Source organism: Scylla paramamosain, chromosome 17, assembly GCF_035594125.1.
Source record: "Scylla paramamosain isolate STU-SP2022 chromosome 17, ASM3559412v1, whole genome shotgun sequence".
NCBI lineage: Eukaryota > Metazoa > Arthropoda > Malacostraca > Decapoda > Portunidae > Scylla > Scylla paramamosain.
Window position 1 is genome coordinate 10,223,754 of NC_087167.1, and position 11,144 is coordinate 10,234,897.

An 11,144-nucleotide genomic window follows, 5' to 3' on the forward strand; every position below is an offset into this window, starting at 1 on the left:
CAGTCCCCTTCCCTTTCAGCCCTCCTTTACGCCATCTATCCATCATTGTACTATACTCCATCGTCAGTCCTCTTCCCTTTCAGCCCTCCTTTATGCCATCTATCCATCATTGTACTATGCTCCATCGTCAGTCCTCTTCCCTTTAAGGCCTCCTTTACGCCATCTATCCATCCGTTGCCTACCTCAATATCTTTTTCACCAGCCTATCATCCTCCATTTTCTCAACATGTCCATACCACCTCAGCAAACATTGCTCTGCCCGTCCAATTCTCCTTCTCTCCCTCATTTCTGACTCTGTCCATCCGAGTTACTCCACTCATACTCTTTCGACATCTCATCTCCATTACATTCAATCTCTTCTTGGTTGCTACTCTCGTACTCCAAGTTTCAGCATCAAACAATGCAGCAGGCACTACTGTCCCTTCATACAACATTCTCTTAACATTCATTCCAAGTGCTCTACTCTGAAACAGTCTCTTCATATCTCTTACACTTTCCTGCTGCATTCACCCTAGCTGTAATCTCCGTCTCTACTCCTCCATTCTTCGCTAAATGTAGATTAAAGATATTTGAAACAGAATTCTTTTTAAAGCTCCTCATATTTCATTTGGTTTTTTTAGGGGACATGCGTGGAAACATTTCCTATGCAGAGTTTCGTGTTTACTCTCGCTTCCAACTGCAGGCATGTCCATTATCATTCATAAGTAGCTGCACAACTAAGTTTGTGTTGTTGTCTTAAATAAATAATCAAGAAAAGATTTCAAGAATACTTTGGAATGAATGTCTTCGTTTGAGAAGTAGAAACGATGTGTGGATTCATATAATACATACAAGTATTTCCCTTAAAAAAAAGCCAAGATCTTTTTAACAATTCCTGTGAAACATTCTGATCGTTTTGGGGAAACACAAATGCACCTTCAGAGGAAATTGAAATATAAAAGGTTATCACGTGATCATCTGCAGCCGCCCCGTGGGATGGTGGTGCTTTAGAAATGCTGCGTCAGCCTGGGCAGAGGTGGGGAGCTGACGACCCGCCACAGGGCCGTCAAGCTGCTGGCGTTCGATACAGTACAGACTGACGGCAGGCAACCGCCCACTTTGAACCCAGATTTATTTCAAACACACATCGACGAAAGTCAGACACGAAAGGATTGTCTTCAAGTGGCGTTACACATGCGTCACTAAATCAAAACGTTAAAAAAAAATTACAAACATACATGTAATATTTTATTCGGTGGTTGTTAATATTACATAATGATGGACGGAAAACATTGGAACACAACAAACGATAAGGCGAATGATGATTAATTACCATTACCACGGCTACTGCCACAAAACTACGGGTACTTGCGTCACTTACTCTGCGAACTTGCATTACATCCATAACAGCATTTACATACAAAGCATACCTCTCACCCACATGCAAGACGGCAGGAGTGAGATGTAACTTGGTTGTGAGGAAAAAAAAATGTTACCCTACAAAGTGGAAGATGTAAGCCTTCTCTCAACCCTCGTCCCCTTTAATAGCTTTTTTATAAGAGTCTTGACATACGGGGACGCGTATTGCAAATTTGTGGTGTAGAGCATTTAATACAAAGTAAGAGTAGTAGTAGCAGAATTAAGCAGTTGAAGTGGAAAAGCCATTAAACGCTAACTACTGACCCTTCTTTAATTTTGGGATGAGGAAGATAAAACCTTGTGTTCTTCACTGCACACACTCGACACAACACTCCAGACAACTATGACTTCTTCATCATTAACACACGTCAAATTCACTCACTTACGATGAACATACTAGAGCCGTGTTTTTCTAAAAATCGCAACAGGAAATTATGAGTCGTCTCGTCTCTCCTTCCTCATCCTTTTTCTTCGTCTTTGCCTTATTAATCCCTAGTGGCGTTGCCCGCTCTTATATTTTGTAGCCAATATCATCTGTCTTGTGTGTCCTCTTGCTCCGGGCTCGTTTGTCTCATCTCTCTAAATTCTATCTCTCTACTAAGCCTTTGTCTTCCCCTTGTTCTTCCTTCCTCTACTCGGCTCTTACATGCCACCTTCAAAGAATCATCTTTGCCACTTCAAACGTGCTTCTCTCGCCTTCTGCACTATTGATATAACTCCTGCCTCCATTCTGAAGTCTTCATTTCTTCTTTATCGCAGTGACACTCCCATCAGCCATCGCAGCATTTTCATCTCTGTCCTCTCCAGTTGTTTCTCGTCATTCCTCCTCAGAGCCCAAGTTTCTGCACCACACAGCAGTGCAAGTCTCACATCAGATGTGTATATCTTTGCCCAACTGGTAACTGTACACGAGTCCCTTATCTGTGCTTGTATGGGATGAGGAGCATCAACTAATTTAGCTCTTATAAAACAGGGTGAAATCTAAACCTCATCAACTTTTCTCTTTTAACTGGCAGTCATTAGTCTATCACTCACTGACGCTATATTACATATCTTTTCGTCTTCTATGTTATGTCCATGATTACTGCTCTTCCGAACTTACTAATTATATGCTAGTCCCCTCCCGCGGCCACGCTGTTTCTTTAGTCTTTCGTTCCTTTTAATGGCAAATTTCGGCACTCGACCTGTTTCCGTTTTCCCTCCTTCCTAAGATTTGTAAGTTTTAAGACATCTCTAAAACTAAACTAATAAGTATCTTGGACTCTTTTCATGACTTTTTATGAACAACAAATTAAGCTTTCTTCACTCATTTTTTTCCTCTTGGCCATTCAAAAAAGCAATAGCAACAACGGTACCAATGCTAATAGAAATAGTAGATAACTATCCCACCCTTCTCACCCTTCTTCACACTCATCTGTCCCCCTCTTCTACATTGAACATTCTCGGTCGTTCCTTTACTAATAATCTGAAGTGGAAACTTCACCTTTCATCTCTAGCTAAAACAGCTTCTATGAGGTAAGGTGTTCTGAGTCGTTTTCGCCTGCTTTCCTAATCCTTCCCAGCTGCCAACTCTGTACAGAGACCTTATCGATCTCTGTATGGAGTGCGCTTCACATGTAGGGGGCTTTCACTTATACCGCTCTTCTGGATGGAATGGAATCAAAAGAATTTCGTGTTATCAACTTCTCTCCTATAACTGACTGCCTTTAGCTTTCTCATCACTGCAATGTTGCATATCTTGCTAACCTCTACCGCTATTTTCAGGTAACTGCTCTTCTGATCTTGCAAACTGCATGCTTTCCCTCTTCACGTGGCTTCGCTGCACAAGACATTCTACTTTCTCTCATCCCCGTTCTGTCCAGCTCTCTAATTGATCTCTTTTTCTGGTAATTTCCAGTAAATTTCCTCCTTCCCATGACTTAAACTCTTTCAAGAGGGAGGTTTCAAGACAATTATCCTCCAAATTTTTATTAATCTTTTTGAACTCGCTTTGGGGGCAGACACTCAAGTAAGCCTTTTTTTCGTACTTTCTGTTGCATTTGGACAGTGCCCTTCTTACATAAAAAAGTAACAGTAGTATTAGCGGTGGTAGTAGTAGTAGTAGTAGTAGTAGTAGTAGTAGTAGTAGTAGTAGTAGTAGTAGTAGTAGTAGTAGTAGTAGTTGTTGTTGTTGTTGTTGTTGTTGTTGTTGTTGTTGTAATTATTGTTATTGATGGATTGTTGTTGTTGTTGTTTTTGTTGTTGCTTCTACTGCTGCTGCTGCTGCTGCTGCTGCTGCTGCTGCTGCTGCTGCTACTGCCGCTGTTGCTACTGCTGCTGCTGCTGCTACTGCTGCTGCTGCTGCTGCTGCTGCTTCTGTTGTTGTTGTTGTTGTTGTTGGTGGTGGTGGTGGTGGTGGTGGTGGCGGCGTTGTTGTTTCTCTTGGTGGTGAACGAACAGTTGCGGTGGTGTTTGTGGTAGCAGCACCACCACCACCACTACCACCACCATCACCACCAGGAGCAGCAATAGTATTATTACGAATGGAATCAACATCAAAGAGTAAATGAAACAGCAATTGTCAAAAAAAAAAAAAAAAAAAAACGAGGGGTGGGGGTCAGCACTTCAGCAGTAAAACTGAACGCAGCGAAATGACATGCCACCCCAAATTAAACTGTTTCATCTTTCTTTCCGTGGACGTACGTGCGCATGCGCGTGTGTACACAATCAGTGGGTTAAGTAAAAATGTGCAGCATGAAAACTAAGTAATTAACGAGAGGCCATGATTTGCCTGGTTTTCTATTTCCTGTACGTTGATGTAAACTTTCACAGAGAGAGAGAGAGAGAGAGAGAGAGAGAGAGAGAGAGAGAGAGAGAGAGAGAGAGAGAGAGAGAGAGAGAGAGAGAGAGAGAGAGAGAGAGATGCGTATATAACTTTGAAAGGTTATCTCAAGGCACATTCTAAGTGCCTAATTTCTAAACCATCATTGTGGAAATTTTAACCATCTTTCTGCACCTTCATCTCGAAATTTCTTTTCGGCCCTTCCAACAAGAAATAACGGATTCAAGCTTAAAAAAAAAGATTTAAAAAAGAGATAGGTATAAATTGCTTCTCAAATAGAGTGGTAGATGAATGGAACGGACTCGGTAATCAAGTTGTTAGTGCTAAGACATTAGGAAGCTTTAAGAGAAAATGAGACGGATTTATGGATGGGGATGATAGGAGAAAATAGGCAGGTATATTTCATACACGTGTAAATCTGATAGCTTCTTGCAGCTTCTCTTATTTCTTATGTTCTTATCACAGCAGTGGCAAACAGTTGTTATACTAAACATATCAACAGCGGTGTTTCACAGAGTTGTCCTATCTCTCACTCTCTTACTATCATTCACAGATTATATTTTCACTTTTCTTCCCCTATCCACACTCTAATGGCAGTGGAAGCAAAGAATGGGATTTGTTGAGAGAGAGAGAGAGAGAGAGAGAGAGAGAGAGAGAGAGAGAGAGAGAGAGAGAGAGAGAGAGAGAGAGAGAGAGAGAGAGAGAGAGAGAGCCAGCGAGCACTCACAAACTGACAATCTTATCTCTTCTCCGACATCGGATTACAGAAGGTGTTACAAGCTAAAACTTAATAAACTCTGCAGTCTCTCTCTCTCTCTCTCTCTCTCTCTCTCTCTCTCTCTCTCTCTCTCTCTCTCTCTCTCTCTCTCTCTCTCTCTCTCTCTCTCTCTCTCTCTCTCAACAAATCCCCTTCTTTACTTCCATTCCAGACACACTCTCGGCTCACTCTTCACAGTAACGATTGCCACAGCTCGGGATATTCAGCTGAGTTTGCTTTCCTTCCCCCTCCCTGAAGAGCTACAGATTATAACAGTAAAAGTATCCCGGGGATGCAATCAATGTCACCGGTATGACATATCATGAAATGGAAAAACAAACTGGCGCTCAGTATCTCTAAATTTTTTTCTCCATTTCCCGGTGACTGACTAAAGAACACTTAAGCCTGTACTACAAAGGCAACGCTATCCAACAATATTTTTTCTATTTTGAAAAGTGCGTTTCTTTCAACGAAATATATATGACAGCCGAAACCCAATGTCGAGTTCCCCGAAACACCATTACAAGTGTCGTTATAAATGGTATGCCCAATATTAACAAGGACAATTTCGAATTCACATTTCTCCTCACGACATCAAGATGCACGCAGCCATCTACTCCACATGGCAACGCATGCAACGGCAGAAATTTTGACAGGAGAAAAGGAAGAAATTACGTCAGCGTTTGAGGCGGGAATCTCTTAATTTGACAACTGTTAGCCAAGCGTGAATGTGTCAACCTTTATAGTTATTAGATTCTTCTCCAAGAAATAGCTCTGGAGGACTAGGACTGCATACAGAAACTGGCTGAGACTGCACAGAACAGTCTTACCAGATTCTGAAGCTTGAGGCTTTGCCGACTTGGTGTTAGTTCAGCGCTGTCAGGACAATGAATCGAAATTCACTCAAAACAAAGGTTTTATCGTCATTACGTATACCAAGATAACTTTTGCAAATAATTAGTACTTTTACTATTTCATTAATTAATATTTCGGCACAGAAAATAGTACGCAATCTCTCCCGACAAGGATTCTGATGAACAACTGTCGAAAGGAAAGTGCGAAGAAAGGACTGCAGTTTGGTCATGTAAGACGGCCAATAATCCATCTTGCCTCGTCAGTGGTGGTAAGAATATAGAGTAAGCATTTTATGTGGAACCTGCAAGACATAAACACGAAAACGCATCAATTTCCTCTCCACCTTGTTTAAGGAAACCAGACTGGTTGGCAAGCTGTGCAAGGCCCCTCAATCACAAACCCAACCAGCCACCGGAGTCTGTGATGTCTTGCCTCACACAGGTCGCTACTTTAGAATCGACTTGCCACTGATTTTATTCTTACCATCCCAGTGAAAAATCATGGCCTTACTTCACAACGTAAAAAAGAAAGGAAGAGAGAAAGACTGAAACAATGCACGACTTGCAATGAGCACGTGTACGAAATATTAATTGAACAGGATGAAAATGTAATGTTGATTTAGTGAAGGAAGTAAATACGGAGCTTACAAGAGTCACGGCGGGAGTAATCGGTGCTCTCAACACGACCCAAGACTGTACAAATGTCTTTTATGGTGTGTGTGTGTGTGTGTGTGTGTGTGTGTGTGTGTGTGTGTGTGTGTGTGTGTGTGTGTGTGTGTGTGTGTGTGTGTGTGTGTGTGTGTGTGTGTGTGTGTGTGTGTGTTTGCTCAAGCGCAGCTTTTTAAAGATTCCTGGTAATTTTCTGGACAGAAAACCTTGTTGTAATGTGGAACTCATCCCGGCAAATACATGGCCACAATCACTTTCCTGGTCTGGGTAACTACCGACATTAGCCCAGCGGCTGTCCTCTTCCATTAATGGATCTGTGAGTAGTTGTTATCGTCCGCTGCCTCCCCGCTGGGAATGCCTTGCGGCTGCGGGACTCCTGGGACTCCTGCACACACAACAGATAAGCCATGCCGGCGGCACACACGCTATCCATTCTCTCAGGCAGCGAGATAGGAACACTAAGCCCAAGATGTCATATAAGAGGGTCTTTGTCCTCCAAGGCTCAGAGAGCCAGTGTTGCGCAGCCCCTTTGGTCTAGACGTTTCATCTCCAGAGCTCTGGATCAGACTCCACCCCGCAGAGGGTCAAAGTAGGTTAGGATACCCGTTGGCAGGCGTCTCAGTATTCTAGGGTCATGGCGCCCTTGTATTTCATCACCTGCCTGTAAAGCAAGGCATGGAGTTCCGAGTACGTGGCATCAGTCTCTCACTTGTACATCATGCCTAATATTGCATTGAAAGTGTTTTATAATATTAACTCATCCATAAAGCACATGACACAAAATTACACCACTGCCTCAATATTTTTATTTAATATTTATTTAATTTATTTAATTTTTATTTAATTTATTAATATTTAACTCCAAACATGAACCACTGGTGTCATGGCGCAGCCACGCGCGAATCCTTCACCATGCATCACATTCTCTCTCTCTCTCTCTCTCTCTCTCTCTCTCTCTCTCTCTCTCTCTCTCTCTCTCTCTCTCTCTCTCTCTCTCTCGAGCATGGTAAACGATTACTTTATGAAAATAAAACGTTGGCAGAGGAAAGTGTTCATGAATCTATTCATTTAATCTAACATAAGATTTATTGTCCTTGATTTGAAACGCCAAAAAATGAGTTCTGCCCTCAGGGAGGATCGAACTCCCGACCTCTGGTTTACTAGACCAGCGCTCTAGCCACTGAGCTATGAAGGCTCTTTCTTACTAAAATTCTCTCTCTCTCTCTCTCTCTCTCTCTCTCTCTCTCTCTCTCTCTCTCTCTCTCTCTCTCTCTCTCTCTCTCTCTCTCTCTCTCTCTCTCTCTCTCTCACACACACACACACACACACACACACACACACACACACATACACACACACACACACCTCTGGGTCTACATCCTCATCCCGGCTAAGATCCAATAGGGCATTTATTACATCTAATCGGAAGTTGCGAATCACATTACCTGTGGCCGCCAACCAGAAAGCTTGGCCTGGCACACACGAGGACAAACACCCCTTCGCTTCAATTAATGTTACGTTGGTCCCGGAAAATGCATGTTTTGACCATAAAATTCTTTGACGGCTATTTATCATGCTTAGAGGCATGTACTACGTAGAATATTTTCCATAAGCAAAACAAAACGGTACCATTATTTTGGTACAGAAAAAAAAAAAGACAAAGAACATGACAGCAAAAGGGAAAATAATTAATGATGAAGCTAAACATCAAATTCAGGATGAAAACCATACAAGGATATGCACCAACACAATCTTACGATGATGAGAATTAACTAATCTTTGAAGATGAGGAAGTTATGAATAACTACGAGATACATCCTTCTTTCATAGCGTGCGATTTTTTTGGTAAATAAATAAATAAATAAATAAATAAATAAATAAATAAATAAGGATAAAGATAGATAGATAGATAGACAGACAGATAGATAGATAGACAGATAGACAGATAGATAGACAGACAAGTAAATAAACACACACACACACACACACACACACACACACACACACACACACACACACACACACACAGATCAGGGTGGGAAGAACGTCATTCTCGAGAAAAGAATGACAAACATAGGACATGACAAGCAATAAACCAGCGCCAGGAAGCCATCGCGTCAACAAGAGGTGTTGCTTCACGCGATGACGCAAAATCGTTATATTCGTCCAGGCTCTATAATTATCGCACCAGCCGTCTCCCACCTTTCTCTCTACACACCGCTACCAAGAGTAAGATGAAAAGCAGCAACGGTAGACCACACCTGCCATACGAGCACAGTAAGCCACACCTGCAACACGGGGACATGTATCCTAACCTACACCTGCCACATGAGAGAAGCATAAAAGACCACACCTGTTCTAGACCACATCTACCATATAAGAGACAAACATGCTACATCTACTTATATTCCACGCTAGTATTTTCCTCGAGCTAACCTATAAATACCACAGCAGCCATCCATTACCGGTGACAAGAGTAAAAAATGTATGAACCTTCATAATGCCCAACGCCAACCTTTCCATATACGCAGCTAAGATACCTCACGGAAGACGATCAGATCATTGTACTTCCCCCAGTGGGCAATGTAAGTGGATGTATCCCGATGTGTACCAGAAACCAATCCCCCAAATAAATATGAAGCATACATGGGAAGCACACTCGCCGCGCAGCCTTGTTTCCCCGTGACAGAGTAGGCCAAGGGAAAGTAGGAAAAAGTGAAGCCTTGCAAGTCTTAACGTCACTCTGGAAGAAACATAACAAAGGGAAATAGAGCACACCAATCTTCGCTTATCTGGGGCACATGGTGTGTGTGTGTGTGTGTGTGTGTGTGTGTGTGTGTGTGTTTAATATATCTGAGAGCCTTTACTTATTTCTTATCTACTTATTTATTTATTATTGCTATCTATGGATAAAAAAAAAAAACTCTTATATATAATCCACTTCTTGTACATTTTTGATACTAAAAATCTTAAGTATGAAAGCCCTAAAGCAAACTAAAAAGAAAAAAACACGAAAGTAAGTTTAGTGTCCCTCGGAAGCGGACGGTCTTCTAGAGTTAATTTCCTTCCGACAGTGAAAGGTGGCAGGTGTTACGTGAGACTGGAAGCAAAGTGCGGAGGAGAGTGAGAAGTGAGGAGACTTGCGGTTTGAAGTTGACTGCTGCGAAATCCTTTTTTTCTTTTAAGTGAAGACAAAGTTCGGAATGCGTGTTTCCACCGCGTCACCTCGTTGGGTTTCCAAGAAGCGGCGAAAAGAACAATGGTGCGAGTCAAGCAAGAAGATGTAGGAATGAAGAAGGGAGAGTGAGGGCGGAAATGAAAGTCAGGATGGGTGAAGCTGATCACAAGGAGAAGAAAGAGAAGAGGGGAAGAAGCCCCATCTCAGAGGGCACGCAAAAGGAAGTCAAGGAAGTAGGCGGATCAGACCACGTGTAGAGTGTGGAGGACGAGAGTAACCCACGAGTGCTGTAGTGCCATACGAAGCTTTTATTTCCTAAGATGCTTTCATTGATATATCTGAGTGGAATGTTCTTGTCGCTATACTCGTGTGTGTGTGTGTGTGTGTGTGTGTGTGTGTGTGTGTGTGTGTGTGTGTGTGTGTGTGTGTGTGTGTGTGTGTGTGTGTGTGTGTGGACCAGCAAATCTAGAGCGTGACGTAAAGGGATAACTTCCTACACTGACGTCGACCACGCAAAGCACTGCACATAAGGCGCCTCACACTCGACAGGTGACTGAGCGGCGGCTCTCATACCACCACGTTCCCGAACCCCATTAGAATCAGTCACTAACGTCAATACTCGTCATGCATAATAAAACTACATTATTTACTGCTTATGAATGCAAGGAAGTCACACATCTAGGCGCATGCAACAATGAGCAATAAATATTTTCGTGTGCGTGACAAAAGTAGATACAAGAATAGGAAGGATTCTTGAGTTTTTTTTTCCACATCATCGTTAGAAAAACATTCATATGCAAAAATAAGTCACGCCCAATGTGTGTACAACTGTGGAGTGACTGAGTGCCAGCCTGACCCTAAGCATCATGATTCTACTTCGCCTGGCAATTAAAGTTTTTACTGAACGGTGTGAGCTTTCAACCAGTCATTTTTATGTTCTGTTAATATTTAAATATAAGCTCCATGTACTCCACCATCTGGCACACACTGCCCAGGCGACAACAGGATTCCCGAGGCGCGCGCTGTAAGGTGACCGGACACACTGATCTGTCTGATTTCATAACGGACACTTGCTCCCTTCCACGCCGTCTCCTTCACCTATTGTCAATTGTCCAACATCGTGGTGACGCACAGCAAGTCAATATACACTCTACCAAGCGCAGCTACACTAGTCACATGGAAGGCACCGCACCATGCACCCAATACATCACCAAAACAAGCCACAGGAAGGCATAAGATGTTTATAAAAGGGCAGGATATCATACGTTTTAGTTCTTTTTTAATACCTTCAGCCATATATCTGTAACTCTTCCAAGGAAAACTAGTATTCTCTCTCTCTCTCTCTCTCTCTCTCTCTCTCTCTCTCTCTCTCTCTCTCTCTCTCTCTCTCTCTCTCTCTCTCTCTCTCTCTCTCTCTCTCTCTCTTCTTCTCTGTTCCCTGTGTGTATATCCCTTCCTCTTAGGTCC

General features: G+C 42.5%; 1 non-coding gene across 1 annotated transcript; it reads right to left on the reverse strand.

Annotated features, from left to right (window-relative positions):
• Positions 1-7,621: 7,621 nt before the first annotated feature.
• Trnat-agu (transfer RNA threonine (anticodon AGU)) lies at positions 7,622-7,694 on the reverse strand. The gene has a single exon. It is a non-coding gene; the product is annotated as a tRNA-Thr (tRNA).
• Positions 7,695-11,144: the final 3,450 nt, after the last annotated feature.